This window comes from Triplophysa dalaica, chromosome 24 (genome assembly GCF_015846415.1).
Source record: "Triplophysa dalaica isolate WHDGS20190420 chromosome 24, ASM1584641v1, whole genome shotgun sequence".
Classification (NCBI taxonomy): Eukaryota; Metazoa; Chordata; class Actinopteri; order Cypriniformes; family Nemacheilidae; genus Triplophysa; species Triplophysa dalaica.
The window spans coordinates 6,155,329-6,172,948 of record NC_079565.1 but is presented as its reverse complement, the minus strand read 5'-3'; positions in this window follow the sequence as shown (position 1 = coordinate 6,172,948).

Genomic DNA, 17,620 nt, shown 5'->3' with positions numbered 1-17,620 from the left:
TTTCCAAGCATTTTTGATTCTCTGTTAATACACATTATAACATCAATGTATCTCTTTGTCAAAATAACTTACACAGACACTAAGGGCTAGATGTGTGCAGACACGAAACACAGACAGTGATAAAACTGGCGGCTCACCAAAAGGGTTGCAAAGTATGCACTTACCAATACCTTCAAGTGACATCACAAAGACCAAACCTGCCAACAAATGTCTATAAAAAATGACCTTCCAGGCCCAGATGTTTGTTTGGCATCTCACACGTTCACTTAACCTGTGTGTGATCTTGTCACCTGACCGATTGATCTGCCAGTAGTTGCTTTTGGGGTTGTGACACTACGAGGGGCCGGTGTGAAATATAGCAGAAGGTTTGTTTGGCTGTATTGCACCAGTAACCTCAGGGTTCATGTGATTGAAACACACCATTGGCATTTGAGCTGTTATTAGCGCTTCGGTTCATCTTTGGCAAGGGCTTCGTAACACTGGAGAGCGACAAAGAAAGTTTAGAGAAGATATTATCAGACGATTAAGACATTTTACAGGAAGTTAATTAAGTCAGATAGCAATATAATTCAGGAGTATGAATTCAGTATGAAAGGATGACAACAAACTATTATTTTACGAAAAAAAGAGCTGCGTCACATTTTTTTATTTATTAGCTGAACTTTCCGTTTAAGCAGCTATTCCAGTATGAAACTCTGCAGATGTCACTGTCGTAACAACGTCTTGAGTCAAAACTATGGGTGATAAAGCCAGATGTCAACTTAATGCATCACAGAGACAGCTTTTGCTACTTAAGGAAACGGCAAAGGTTGCCAGGAAGCTTGCTTTCAACTGCTAAAAAAGTTTCTGATATCCCGGTGAGGTCATTGAGTACACCGACACACTCCGTACTGTATGATATTTGCTGTTTCTCCCGAGCAAGACATCACAGCGAATTCAAAAGTTGCACCATTGACAAAAAAAATCTGATTTCTGCCACATGCAGCACGGGGAGACGTTTAAAGCTCAGGTGCGAAAACACCTCTCATGAATATGTTAATCGCATGCCGCCTCAGCAAACCTGAAGGGAACTGGAGTCCAGGGCAGGAGTGGACCTGCGAAGCTAAAAAGTCCCTCTCAGCTTTCATCTCATCTGTTTCAGTCGGTTTTCAGCATTATGAATATCAGATCATAAGGCTGTGCGGCTTGTTTTCTACCCTTGTGACCACAAATGATTCAGGCCTCCGGGTATGACTGACAGCTTTCAGAAAAAAAGTGCTGACAAATGTTTGATTCTGCATTTCGTTCATATTATACTCGCCGTACAAGAACGGTAAAGTTTGTGGGGTGGGTATTTGAGTGGTTGGGAAGTGTTTCTTAAACTTGGTCTACATCTGGCAACACCTTTCTTAATTGATGGACAATCTAAACATTAAGTAAAAGCCACAAAATTCAATTTAATAAGAGTTTTTAAAGAAATAATTCACCCCGAAAAATTCATTATTTATTCACCCTTATTGAGTTCAAAACCTGTTTATGACTCTTTATTCTGTGGCACCCAAAAGAAGATATTTTGAGAAATGTCTTGTGCAAGTCAATGTGGGCCAATGTAGTTTTGGTTACCAACATTCTTCTAAATCTCTTCTTTTGCGTACTGCGGAAGAAAGAAAGTCATACAGGTTTAAAATTACATAGTTTAAATGAATAATAAAATATACATTGTTCATTCGATTAGATGGAATTTCATGATTCTTTAACACAAGACATTGCTGGAAGATGAGGAAAGAGTTTATGTCTACAAAGAGCTTTGCATTTGGCTCCCAAAGTGTAAAGGACCATTATACAGGTAAGCGCAGTGCCATCTTGTCCTAAAGTGATAAATGTTCAAATCACTGGGAGCTAATGTACTGTGCTGGGGACTTTTTCTTTTAGTACCATTCTAATTGACTAAGGGGGCAAGTGATGCATAAAGCCCATATGCCTATTTTTCCAGAAACACCCTCTGTCCCCAAACCCTCCCTTGGTAATTAGAGGGTGCGGCTGTGAAGAATGACCACAGGGTCTGCGTTTTCTCCTACCCCAGGTCGCATGTAATGCAGGTGATGGTATTAGATGCTCGTTCCAGCTGATTTATGAGGTGTTTTGCTGTTTCTGCATTTAAAGCCTGGCTGTATCCCTTTGATGATATCTCTGCCCGGGAAACCACACAGAGATGACTCTGACAACTGGAACGCTGCGAACACTGGTTACTGGTGTAGTTTAAGGAACGTTGATATGAGATTTTATTACAATTAAATGAACAGATGAGATTCTTGTTGCGTACTGACTTATTTGGCCTGACCTTATCATAGACTTTCCAAAGAGAAACAATGGAACAGTTTGTCACAAAGTCACTATTATTTAAAGCAACACAATAGAAGTTTCGCTGACAGCTCCTCCATGTGGTTAATATGCGCAATTGTCTGTTACTAGTATCGTAAATAATGTTGCTGCATAAACTGATGAAACTGATGAAACTAGCAAATGCAGAAACCATTTTGCATTCTTCCGCACACATGGGATGGGCGGGGCTATGTGTACGAACCCGAACACAGAAATTACAGATTATGGTTGTAGCCGCTTTGAAGGCAGCGTGAGTCGAATTCGTCCAGTAAAGTGATGTTCTAACACTGAAATAATTTTAGAGACATTATTTTAAGGTAAAAAAACTACTAAGTGTTGCTTTAAAATGATTCTGTGCTTCAGATATTTTCTTTCAAAAATATGCTTTTTTAAGTGGAACTCAGCGTGCATTGCATTAAAAAAATGGTAAGACAAAAAGTGCATAAGCATTTTTATGCATTCTATCAAGGTTGAATGGATAGTTAAAATTCTGTCATTTTAAACCTGTATGACTTTCTTTCTTCTGCAGAACACAAAAGAAGATATTTTAACTTGTATGGACACAGACTATTTTTCAAAATATCTTCTTCAGTGTTCTGTAGAAAAAAGAAAGCCGTACAGGTTTGAAATGATAAGGTGAGTAAATAATGACAGAATAACATTTTCTTGGATGAACTATTGGTTTAAAAGTTTGTCATTGGCTTTGCATCTTCTTTGTTGAAACTTCATAGACAATTTGCAGCGGATATTTTTCAAAATATAGCACGTTATTCGCAAATATAGTTAATAAAACATGAATCATGGATGCTTGAAAACAGATGTAAGGAAAGGTCAAATTTGTACCAAAGATGGTGCAGTTACTCTGTCAAACAATGTTAGACCTTCAGATAAACAAACAAAAAACATGTCCTCCTTTAGTGCCCTGCAGCAAGTCACAATGCAAACACAATACAAGCATGCAGCCATCCATGGCATAAATGTGCAATGACAGAACAGGTCAACTTCTGCTGTTTTATCATCTGAACCGTCATTTCATACAACATGCACCGCGGTCAAAACATGACAGATACGTTCTGGCAATGATAAATTCATCTAATGTAGAAGAGGAATAACTGTTTTACTTTTCCGTTTGCATGCAGGCAAACGCTCTTACGATGAATCGTGTCAGCCTTAAAATCATTTCTGTTATTCTGGCACACATTCAAAATGCTATGAGAAATTATCGTCCGTTTTTAAAACTACAAGCAACTTCTATTCAAACAAACAGTTCTGACTCCAATTATACGTCATGCTTGTGTGTTATTGCTCTCACAGTATGTCACCTAATTAATATTCATGAGGCAAGCTGAGAAGGTTTATTTGCCCCGCCCACATTTCAGAGCGTTCCTATGCCCCTGCCAAAAGCACTTTCGACACAAAAAGGGTTCGAGGAAACTACCGTAACAAGCCAGTAAACGTTTAACGCCGCGTTTCCCTTCCAATGTTATTTTTGGTTACTTGCGATTTTATGGGGCTGATAAAACAGTTTAAGAAAGCCGCAAGCAATTTAAAGGCCCTATAAATTCAGTTTCATTCCTTTAAAACAGGCTGTAAATTCAAGTCCCTTTTGTTGATGTCTGATGCATGGATCCTTGAGTCCAGATGATGTCATTAATGAACAGTTTGAGATTTCGTCTTCCTGTTTAAAGCGATTAATGTATTCGTGCCATCGCTGACTTACGTCTTCTCGTGATGCACCATGTGTCACAGTAATGAGCAGCGGATATAATTTAAATGTGGCATTAGTGTTTTAGAAAGCTATTAAGTATCATTGCCTCCAGGAAACTGATTTAAAAGGAACAGTTCATCTAAAAATAACCATTTTGTCATTGTTTACTTGGAGGCTTTTGCTTCACCCTACCCGACACCTTGTGAATCAAAACCACATGGTTATGCACAAGACTTCCTGTAATCTAAAATCCCAAAGGCACTTTGTGCGTCTTCTAATCTGTCCTGTCTTGTGTTCTGAATCCACCCGATAGTGCCGGCCTTGTCCAAACCACTGGTAATTACCTCTGTTATCTGAAACCGAGGGCTGAGGCCTTCTTTTTGCTAAAACAGCCATTTTGAATGTCACGCTAAGTCTGAGCAGCTTTTAGCATTGTGCTGAAAAAAGGTTTAATACGCCGAACGAAACTAGACGCGCTACCCTGTTCATTTCGGTTTGTGTTTGTGACTCCGAGCAGCAGAATACAATCAAAGTCCATTATGACTGGAACAGAAAATCGTATCTCTTGAATATAAATGTGCTCCGGAGAGGAAATATGACTCAAATTTTATTTGATTAAATTCGACTAACTGCACAGGACCTGCTTAATCCTTACAGTGGCGGGCAGATAACCCTGGCACACAAAAACAGAGTCATGCTTTGTGTACTCTTTGGCAGATAATGTAAAAAGTGGAATTGGCTATTACTCTAGATAGGTTGTTCTGTAACAGGGTATAACTGGATTTAGCAGAAGGCTCGGATGGCTGCCGAATGGCAAACCCCTTAAGCGTTCAAGATTTTGGATAATGTAAAAAAAAATCTGCCATCATTTACTCACCCTGGAGTTGTTCCAAATCTGTCGTCATACCGATGAACACAGAATAGATATTTGAAAGAATGCTTGTAACTAGGGTGACCACCTGCTAATAAGCCCAAGGGGGGACAAGGGGTATGTTTCTGAGGGACAATGTGGGACATTGCATGGCGCGGCGGTGCCCCCACCCCTCGGACATTTCTAGCACATACCACCTTACATTGTATATTAATAATGTCCTATTCCCCTAAACATCTGTAATTGCTGATGTATGCTCATGAAAAGGCACCCAATGTGTATTTTTTTTTTAATAATATTGTGGAGACACACACAGATGGGATGAACTTAAAAGAGATTCTCTAAAAACAGATTATTATAAAAAATACAAGATACTGCTTTACTGTTTTAATCATGATTGATTTTCTATAAATATTATCTATATAAATATTTATACCTTTTCAAAAAGTATAGTTGCTTTTGTTTTTTTAGTTTGGGAGATAACGAATAGTGAAATGTTGCTCACAATCATGTAAGGATACAGAGCCTGGTTTCACGAAGGCACGGATGAGCAGCATTTTTCTAACAAGCAACAAATCATTTTTTAGATAAGCCCCAAAAAACGCTACCCGCAATTTAGGATTTTTTAACGCGATTTGATAAAAAAACAAGCGGACTTGGCAACTATGTTCCCAGTGTGTGCATGTGCGCGCGCTGTCATGACAACAACGGAACAACCTAGTAAGCAGTTCAACTGAGGTGTGGGTGTGGCAACAGTAGCGTGCTGAACTGTCAAGTAATGTTCGTTTGGCTGCCTGGGGCTCGAGGATATAGAGCGACCAACTTTTTTTTGAGCAAGCATTGATTATGCGTGACACGGCCTCAATTTGCGGGACGCATGAATTGGGCTTCAAACGCTGTGCGCGCACGCGCTACACGGGACGGGTGGTCACCCTACTTGTAACCGAACAGTTCTTGACCACCATCGACTACCAAAGTAGAAAAAATGACAATAGTACTCAAAAGTGGCCCAGAATGGTTAGCATTCCTACATTCGTCAAAATATCTTTTGTGTTCAAAGATTTTTTTCTTACCACGACACGTTTTTTGCTTAATTGGTGCCATTCTTCCACAGGCTTAGAGGTCAGTAGAAAACAGAGAAAAGACTGACACTTATCTCACGTTGCAACAGCTGAGTTAAGAGATAAGGAAATTAATGAGCACTCAGCGGATCGTGAAGCGCTGTGCCTTGGCACGGGTCACCTGTCTAACAGGCCAAAGGGGGCCAAAGCTTAAGCATTCATGCTATCAGGCATAGAGACCGCATTGACAGAAGGCAGCCAAATGGGGTTGCCAGATCTTCCCTCACAGAATAAACAGAGAACCTGGGTGCCAGATCTTTGCTCATTCTGACCCTGTCAAATAAAGAAAAATGCATTTAAGTGAGTGGAATAAATATGGAATGGACACATACACATGCTGAGTCAGTCGGTGAGTATTTCAGCTCATGCATCAGTCGTTATAGTCTGCCATCTAGTAGAGTTTGAGGCGAGGTGGAAAGATTCTTCAGTGAAATAAAGCATCAATGCAGTATGTCATAGACTTTATAAATGGCACAAATTGTGTTGAGCAGGTAAGTGTGTGATGGAAAATCCTGCGACAGCAGAAAATGAACATAGATTCACTGACTGAGCACATTGCAAGAACACACAGGCTCGATCAATGTGTTGGATGAGCTTACAGACAAAGTCCCTTTGGTCCACAGTAACCCGAATTTAGAGGATTTTCATTATCAGTTTCTATAAAAGCGCAGAATGTTTCAATCATTTTGTTAGGGCATGTGGTTTATAAATGAAAAGACATTTTTCTGCTCTCGGATTGCCTCTCTAAACCAAATTAATCTATTGAAATTTGTAAAAGTCAGCATGAAATATATCCTTTCAGACGCACATTTATAATTTAACTCTCGTCAGTATTTCAGCCTAATGTTATCTTTGAAAGCGAACTTAAAACAAACTGCACACGTGCTTCATCATTTTGATCTAAATTCTATAAGAGACCAACGAACAAAGCTCGGCAGACTCTTACAAAGAAACGGCAGAATAATCCATCTCGATGAAGCATGGAATCGTGCAAAAAGGGACAAAAAAAAGCAGACGGAAGATTTATTAGACCTGCAAACCAAACAGACACGGCTTAATCTGTATCGTGTATCAGATTGAGAGTTTTAATTAAATCCGGATTGTGGTCACTAGGCAGGAGCCCACGGGCGCCGTCTCATCCCCTGAGACAAAAAAATTAATTCACATTTATTATGCAATTAATTCATATAACTATTGGGTTGGCTCAGCCTCGGAATGTTATATGATAATATGTCTTTTCCGAGAATGCCAACAGTCCTCCTCGTATGCCAAAAGTTGTCCTTGGCAACAGGAGACATTATCCTGATTATGGTTTTGTGCATAAATCAACGGAAAAGTGACGGTAAAAAATAGTTGGTCATAATTGGACAATTTTGTCGGCTCATCCAATATATATGCAAATTCCATGGTGTTTGAGTGGATATTAATTTGCTCCAATGAAACAAAATATGTCTCGGGCTCCACAGCTAATATATGCTAAATTGACACTTGGCCTTTTAATTTTAAATGAGAAATATTTGTTCTCGGTTTCTTGGCCGTAATGAAGTCGAATACCCAAAATACAATCGCTACACTATTTCGGGTGGTTTTCATTAAATATGGGAGACAAGGGAGTCTTGTAACACATTTAGATTCAACGTCTGTAATTCTCGAGGTGGATCATAACAGTATGGATTTACTGCGGTGATCCGATTGAATTGTTCAAATGGATTGTTACTGTATGCCACCACATCATCAAACTATTTCATTTTCAACTTTAACACTGAAATCAATAAAATAAAACTGAAAACAAAAGCAGACAAACATAAAACATAGTGTAGTATTGTGAGTCCACTTTTTCATTGCAATTAAACTTTGTGGGTTTAGTCGATGTGTTTTAGGGAATAATGAACATCTAATGTTTGTTCTATACCCCAAAGCCAATTTCTAATGTATTAAACTAACGGTGTCACTACTCACCCCATGTTACAACATTCTCAGACTCCCCTGCCAATTCTGTTAAACTTGATTTTTTTCTTTAAAGCTCAATCGTTGGCAGACGTTGGTTTAGCTTAAAGAAGAAAGATTAAAAAACAAAGCAACTTTCTAACATATCTAACTATGGACGGGCCATATTTAACACAGAGCATGTCTCCTCATATCCTGTAGCCTGAAGAATTCAATGGTGTAAGCCCCTATTATAAGATGAACTTGCCAAATCCTTAAGATTCCTACAAGTCCAACGCGAGCTGATAAGACTGTTCTCTTTTCATCATTATGACACATGCTCCAAGTTGTTGGAGATACTTTTAAACAAGCAAACTTTTTTCATTAAGTTTGTAAAAACCTTTATAAACCCTCACATCAGAACAGAAACTATACGCCGAACATTTTGTTCCCATGGCCCTAAAGTATGCTGCTTCTCTTAAAGAAGTGAAAAATCTCACCATTTGTGCCTTCCTCGCTCCAATCTCTTATACGGGGTGTGCTAAATAAACACATCTGCAGTAGGTTAGGAGCCAACAATCGTTACTTATTCAATTCAGATAACTTCACCTGCCATTAAAAGGCTGGGGAGGTTCTGGCAACATCCACGGCTTGCAGACTTTTGGCTCGCGACTCATGTTTGGGCAAGAATTTCATGCACTTCTTCACTAATCCCCTTGATAATCTTATTCCTCGTGAATGCATGATTATATATCTGGCTTCGTAAGTAAGACATACTTGAGCAGGCCCAACAAGATCTAGGCACAACGTTTCTATAACCGAACTCTGTGTTTAACTGCTCTTTTAGCTTTGACTGTATATAAAAGCAAATCCTCCAAGCAGAAAGAAAAGAACTTTCTCTTTAGCTTTTTAGCTTTAAATACACCCAACACACAAAAAAATCCAAGCAATGGCCACTGCAGCACAAAAGTGGAGCAATTTCCAAATCGACATTCTTTGTGCATTGTCTATTCTTCTTGATTCTGCAGAAATAAAATATTTTTGGTATGCGTTCTATTATTTTTAAGGTTTCTACAAGGTTATGGGGTAACACTTTAAAAACTGTTTCTTACTTTATGTGTTACTAAGAAGGAATTACTGCAGAACTAAGAGGCAATTCCTCATTAATACAGATATCTGCTCTATTAACTACTAAGGAAGATGTGTTTAATATTGCTAGTACTACTATTATAGAAATGCAATACGTTTTTCATGGAAAATGCAAAGGAACCCATTATTGATGCAAAAAGAATTACTATATAATTCTGAGAGAATTACTTAGAACCTGGAACAGTATTCTAAAGTGGAAATGTAGGGAACCCATCGATTATGTGGTAATTCTTAAGTAATTATTAATATCACTATTAGAATACTGATCCAGGTTCTAAGTAATTCTCTCAGAATTATGTAGTAATTCTTTTTGCATTAAATGAGTTCCTTTGCCTTTTCACTTCCACGAGTTATTGCCTTACATACAGGGTACTCAATGGTAACGTGTTATATATTGTGGAAACAGACACACTGTTCTGTACGTGAAGATCATAAACCTATTTGAGGTAAGTGGCTGATAATTACAAGGCAATTGGAGTGGGGGAGTTGAGTCTGGTTATTGAAAACAAAGCAAAATTTGTTGTAATGACTCTTTTGGAGTTCAAGAATTCCATGAAATGCACATTGAAATTCTATAATAGCAGTAGTAATAGTGGCAATAGTAGTGCATTTCATTAATAGTAGCAATAGTAAATAAGAAGAAATGTCCACTGCTTGATTATTGTGATGGTCAATTGTGTCTATGATGCGGTTACTTCATAGTTATTTATGTAAAATCTGCATTGCTAGATAACTAATAGTAGTTCTTAAGGAGGAATGAGTGAATTCGAAAGCTATTGATTATACTCCATACTGAGTTAACACATCTTCCTTAGTAGTTAATAGAGCAGATATCAGTATTAATGAGGAATTACCTCTTAGTTCTGCAGTAACTCCTTCTTAGTTACACATTTAGTAAGAAAGAGTATTCTAAAGTTTTACCTATTAAGGAAACATCGGTCATTCTATGAAATGAATACCAAGTGGTGATTATTTCCATTATCTAAGATTTTAAACTCATAAAACGCATGTACGATTAAAAACAATAGTAAACAAATATATAATGTCAGTGTCTCAAATACTGTACATTTGAATAAACATGCAGGTACTGCGTAGTCTATGAGAGACAAAAATGACTTTCATTTTAAGGAACGACCTTCATATCATTAAAAATAACAGTATGATATAGATTAAGCTTTGTGAATTGTTGAAATAATATAGCATAAAGGGCTGTTTACATTAAACAGCACTAATCTGATTGGGGTAGATGCAGACGGCTTCATCAATGACAGATTTTCCTGACTCGGTGCCCAATCTCGGGCAAGCTATCTGTTGCGGAAAAGCAATTTCAGGGAAGCACAAGTTTATCGATTCAAATTATGGAATGAAATGTTGCATGCAATCATTTTCATTAATGCCATAATTAAACGCTCAAGGTATAGATTGGATAAAAGGTAACCGAATTGTGCTGTGCTGAACGTTTTACCTCTGAATCCGAGTGCAACAGTGTAACTTCAGCATCTTTTATGATAAGATGACATTGGGTTTGAACTTTTGATTTACGAACCTTGCCACAGTTTCTTAATGTAATTACTGCCACCTTGTGTCATTTCTTTTGAAAGAAGCTCTTTTGTCATTTTTTAATCTCTCATCACAAAAACAACTGTGTACAGGCTTGTTTGAACTTGCTGGCGCACAGAGCTGTTACATTGGCTTATCCTCAGAGACCGTTTTCTCTGTAAAGATCAAAGAGAATTAGTCATAAAAAATAAAAATCCCTCCGTTTTGTGAGGCACATCTTAACACTTAAAAAAAGATGCATCTGTCATGAACGGTTGTCAAGCGGATGTGCAATCTTGTGTTACTTGGAAGGCACTTAGATAAAAGACAAAATGGGATTTTATAGTCTCATATATTTTTGATTTAAATAACCAGCAAGGACGTCGTTTTATCTCTGAAGGCACACTTTTACATCTGAATGTCTATTTAGAAAATATCCAAGATAACGTCTTGAGTATCATATTATAGAACCTCTTAATAACCATATGGTGTCCAAATTTCATGTTTTTCTGAACATGTCCAAAACAAAGTATCAGTAATCAACCATAAAATAAGACAGATGTTGGCTATCAATCAAGCTACTGACCCGTAAGTCCACCAAAATGCTGGATTTCCAGACACAACTTCCAAAAAGTTGGGAGCAGATGAAGTTTAGAACACAATGTGCAAAACCATGTGAACATGGAAGACAACTATCTGCCAATGGGAAAGATCTGGCAGGTTTGCCAATGATCGGTTTCATAAATGAATATACCATAATGTCTGTGTATGTCACATACATACTTGATTCACAAGCGATGAGGATTTTAAAAAGTCCTCCTACGGACTGCACATATATGCTAACCATGACATGCAATACAAAACAATAGGTTTATAAACAGAACAATGCAATAAAATGAAGCGCATGACAGTTCTCCCGAAAATACAAATTATGTTATCATTTACTCACTCTGGAGTTGTTTCAATTCTGTATAAATTTATTTTGTTTTGATGAACACAGAGAAAGATATTTTGAAGAATGCTTTTAAGCCAAACAGTCACCATTGACCACCACGGTAGGAAAAATGGCAGTCAAAAGTGCGTTAGAACTGACATTCTTCAAAATATCTTTCAAAGTATCTTTATTTATTTAAACAGATTTGGAACAATTTATGGGTGATTAAATGAAGACAGAATTTTCATTTTTGGGCTGAATGTTACGTTAACAATTGTCAATGATGTCACGCTGCTCATATCTCACTGCTGGTAACAAGCAAAAAAGAAAGACATTCTTGCAAGATTTCAATTTAAGTGAAATCTCAACTGCACTGCTGGATTCATATTAGGAACAGAGAGCATTGTATTTCATGGCTTGATAATTTGACCTGCACGGGCTTCTAAAGAGACTTTTTTCTCTTTCTATTTCTAGCAGACAATAGCTATAGTGGAAGGGAGGCAGTGGAATATAACAGGGAGCTGCTCAGAAAAGGTTTCCCACTAGGTCACTATTCATTTTCAATGATAAGGCCGGAGTGGGCAGAGTCGCGTGAAACCGTCGTGATGACAATGCCAATAGTCCAGAGGAGCACGAGTCTGGCTGTGAGGGAACACCTGTATCCTAAGAGAATATTAACCGCTTTTGAAAGCTTCTGTTTTTAATCTCGTCCTCACAATCTCTGAGGACGTTGAACAGCATGCGCTTTTGAAATAGCACAATGTATTTCTTACAACGTATGGAGATGTAACAGCTGATAGACTTGTTGTTAAACTTTAATCAAGGTTTGTAGTTTTATTGAATTTTTGTCCAAAAACAGTCGTTTATTTGAGAAACCGTACCTAAATGCTGCCATATTGAGCGTAGACTGTAGAGACTGTAGACTGGTAGATCAATAAAGAAATAACTTCACTGATGTTTTGTGGCAGATGTTAGTATAGCTGCAAATATCAAGCCATGTCTTTATCTAAAATACACAGCGCCGCAATAATGGAGTTGTGTATAAGACCCAGAACAATTTAGACAAATCAATTGACCTAAATGCTCTAATGTATCGACTGTTTTAAAACAAATCAACAACAAAGGTGTGAACTTCCAATCAGTAGTGAAACGTGATTTCTCAGCCAAGTGTAGAAGTTAACTTTTAATAATAAACAATGAGTTTATAGGATGCAGTCATTAAACAATAAAAACAAATAAATTAGCAGCGCATCATGAGAAATATTGTTTATAAAACCTCGCTCACGAAGGCTAAATTAATTTCACATTAAGTGTTGTGATTACAGCTGTGGTCTGTGAGGAATTACATTTGCAGCTGTGATTATTTAGCTATTCATTATTACACAGCTCGCTAGTCTCAGCAATACCTGATTATAGTTGGTCAGTCGTTATTTGGTAACACAATCTAAGAAACACAAAGCAATACATAATGAAGCCATGCCATAAATTAGATGGTCTAAGTTATAAAAAGTCACATCTTTGATACAACACTGACATCTTCAAATAATCTTGATCGACAAAGATCACGATATTATGAATCGTGATTATTCATTTTTTGCTAATGTGATATTGGACCACAAAACTAGTCAACTTTTTGAAATTGAGATTTATACATAATCCGAAAGCTGAATAAATACTCTCTCCATTGATTTATGGTTTGTTAGGATAGGATAATATTTGGCCTAGATACAATTTAATGAATATCTGAAATCAAAGGGTGCAAACATCTAAATATTGAGAAAATCGTCTTTAAATTTGTCCATCGTGGCCATTTTTGTACACGATTTTGCTGCATCAACTCAAAAAAAATAAAGTCTCGATATATTTTATACTGTAGGGAATTTACAAAATATCTTCATGGAACATGATCTTAATATCCAAATGATTTTTGACACAGAAGAAAAATGTGTAATTTTGACCCATACAATGTATTGTTGGCTATTTCTATAAAATATGTGCGACTAATGGTTTTGTATTTCAGGGTCACATATTATGATTCTACACATTTGATAATACTGTAAATAATTCAATTCCAGTGATTTACTATTAAAAAAAATCAATTTGACTAATAGCGTTATGATTATTTTTAAATATTGTACACGTCACACGGTAGATATCACAATCAGTGTTGGGTAAGTTAATCTGAAAAAGTAATTAAATACTAGTTACTTATTACATATTCAATAATAATGTAAGTGTAATTAGATTACTGTAAAAATTACTCTGTTCAAAAAGTATTTAGTTACTTATTACTAATTACTTTCTATATCCTACATCAACCTTGATTAGCTAAGTGATTCAAGCATAGACATGAAACGGCTTATTTAATTCATTCAAATAAATTATATTAAACTACATACAGTATTATAAATGTGAGAATTATACATTAAAGCATGGATTTTGAATTTTGCCACTATTTTCCACTATTGCACACGCATAAATTACACAAAGTATTTAGTTAATTACATCAAAAGTAACTGTAATTAAATTACAGGAAAAATAAGAGTAATCCCTTACTTTAATTACTCAAGGGAAAAGTAATTAAATTACAGTAACTAGTTACTTAGTAACTAGTTACGCCCAATACTGATCACAATAATACGATTATCGCGGATTCGCTTGGCCATGATAATCATGTGGTAAAAAATCTGTCAATCTTAGCTAGAAACATGTGCTGACACAACTTTTAACTCAACGTGTGTTGTCCCTTTTATTTATTGACCACAAATTCAACACAAAAATATGTTAAAATGCCTAACCGGCCAAACACAAACAATAAGTTAATAAAGAAATTCTTTTTTTTAAGAGAGACTTTTCGAATTTTGGGTGTGAACAGACCTTTAGAACATATGCAAGTCTGTTGCTTCTTACAGTATCTGCACAACCATTCCCATTAAAAAATAACTCTTAAATCTGGTGCTTGTAACAGGCCCCTGCAAATGGTTTCATCTTTGAAGCAAACAGCTTGTACTGATCAAAAGAAGAAAGCGAGATATAGCGAGCGAGAGAAAGCGCGAAGGAGGTCGTACGAGTCCCCGGTTTATCCACACAGCAAACAGAGATGCGTACTTTCCTGACTATTTGCATGTGAATGTGGGAAACTGTTCCCATGGCTCTCTCAAGCACGATAGGTAGGGCGACAGCACAATAGCTAATGTTTAGCATGTGAAGATTCCAATGACAAACCCCCTCTCTATTTAGCCTTCACAAACACTGCGGAGAAACGCGCGGGGTTTGGCTGCCTCTGCGAGGTGACAATGTATCAGACGCACAATAAGACCACTTCCAGCAATAACAATCAGGTGACAAAGAGGCACATTCTGTTCTACAGCGTTGTGTGCACTTTAATAACAGCTCGCAGATGATTTAACGCTGGATCGCTGTGTTCTGCTCAAGCTGTTTATGTCGCCCTGTGAGAAACTTTTCAAAAGTGTCGCGACTAGCTGGCAGTCGTACAGGAACAAGCATCTCCATAACCCCATGACGCTCTCGCACGTCTCCATGTTGACCACGGGCATATGTTGTGCAAGTATAAACACATGTTGTCATCTTGGAATTGAATATTGGGTCTGCCGTTGTTTGCACTCACACAGATGCTGTGGAACCGCAGAACAATCAAAGAACGGCTTTAAAAGCTGGTGCACACATGTGGCGTGTCGACAAATGCGGAAATTTCGCTTCTGGCGTGTGGCGAGCGAATGAATCCGGATAATTAACTCCTGTTTCCCGAAATGCACTTGGACAAAGGCTCACACTTGGGTCTAATAACACATAAACCTTGTTTTGTGTTTTGCTGTTTGGCTTTATTATCAGAGTTTGCAGCTTATTTTGTAGTTTTTACCTGTGTGATGAGCATTTGTTTTCTGGAAAGCGAAGTTAAAACATAATCTTCCTTCGAATCAATTGTCATGCCCCTTCGTTCACCTATGACAAGAATGTCTACCACGTTGAATGTCTACAACCAAGCAGCTTACAATGCACTTCCTGCCTTCCTATTGGCCGCCAGACAGACACTGATTTGTGTACTTGGGGTCAATTTGCTCATCCCTCTATTGTGCTTTGAAATATTCAGCTGTGTAAACTTAATTGCCATGGAAACAATTAAAGCCCCTCGCGGTTGAGAATCTGCACAGAGGGATTTAATCGGAATTCAATTAGAAACGTCAGTCACAGGACATACGTGGGAGGAAGAAAGTTTTAGGTCACTTTGTGGAGAACAGGCTGCATTTCCTGTCATTTCCCTACCGCGTTGTATGGTGTTATTAAGGAAATGAACATTTTACTGTAAAAGTGTACCGGCCCGGCTAAAGAATGACTGTAAACAAAAAGTCCCGTTGACCTAGATCATTTTGCCCTTCCTCTCTTTTTTGCCACTGCTGGTAATTTCCCACTAGATGTTACCGCAGTAAAAGTCATTATCTTTGTGATAGAATAGCCCAAGGAATCACAAACTGTCTGCTTCCCCCTTTATTGACATTAAACTACAGAGCCACTGACATCCACCTTCCATTCTTCGGCCGGATTGATTGGATCAGATGAGATAACTCTCACACATCAAGCTGAGAAATGAGCCCACACTTACAGAAAGGTAGGTTCACACACACACACACGAGCGCTTCTGTGATGTGTCATGTTTCGTGATGTACCAGCTGCCCCCTGACCCGGTAGAGACACCATTAAAGGAGGCCATCAATTAAACCAAAAGAATAGGGTCCACGCCAACCCTCTCTTGACATGGAAATAAGAAACAACAAATTTTGGTTGTGGCTTAGAAACAAAGGCTGCAAATGGCATTTTATTGAACATTGACCAAAATGGACACAATTTATTCACCCAAATCAATTTTCTCTTCCGTTTTGGGGTGTAGCATCTACGCCAGCAGTACAAACGTTTTATGGCCAATGAATCCCCAGCCTGACGTCTTAAAGTTCTTTTTCATATCCAAAACATCATTTTCAAGGTTTATATTGTCAACTTCGTTCAACATCAGAACGGTTTAAGAAGATCAACTGCAGAAAATCGCAGTGATTTCCAATCGTACACTGCGAGTACAAAGATCTAATTATGAATAATTGCCAGCCGGTTTCTCTTGATGACAGGCGACCTGGCTCGGCTGTATGGAATCATTATGGCCCTAATCGCAGAACGGACGCAGCGTCCTTCATAAATCTGCATTAGCTAGAATCTCGCTTTGAAAGACTTAAAAGATGCTGCGTAAATCACAATTGCGTTTACAGTACTGAACATGCTAGGAATGATATACAAGTGATGCTTTGGCAAATTGGTTACATTCCGTTAATGTCACTTGGTGCGTGTCGGCATATTTACTGTTACAATATAATTACGCATAGCACGTGCTCTTTTTTATAGATGAACACTCATACATCAAGTTTGTCTTCGTTTATTTTTTATTCCTTTGACTTTTAAATTTGCATCATTGTTTTTTAAAGAAGTTAAATGGGTTTTGTTTTACTCGTTTGCTCTCGAACCAGGGCTTTAGTTCAAAACATCATCCTTTCTACAAAGCACTTGTTATAGGTTATGCTTCCATCTTTGGTCAAACCTCTGTACAGCAAATTGTCCACTTTCACTGAGACTGAGCGCTGACCTTTCCAAACCTTCAGAGATAATGATTTCTGATAAACCGCAGAAGAGAATTTGAATGTTATCACTTTCTACAGCCCTCTATTGGACAATTGGGTTGAAGATGGTCTTTTGTGCACAGCCACAAAAGAAATGGGTTGTTCTTGCTATTAAGGTTTGGGCAAGTGACCAGGCACTATATACGATATGAAACATGAATTCATTATTGATAAAAATAACTTTTTATTCTGTCTATGTCTAAAAAGTGGGAGTCAATTTACCACCAAAGATAGACAAGTCACCAAAATTATTCCTTCACTCTTTATACAGAACTACTATAAATATAATACAAACAGAAACACACAGAGAGAGAATCCAGTTTGCAGAAA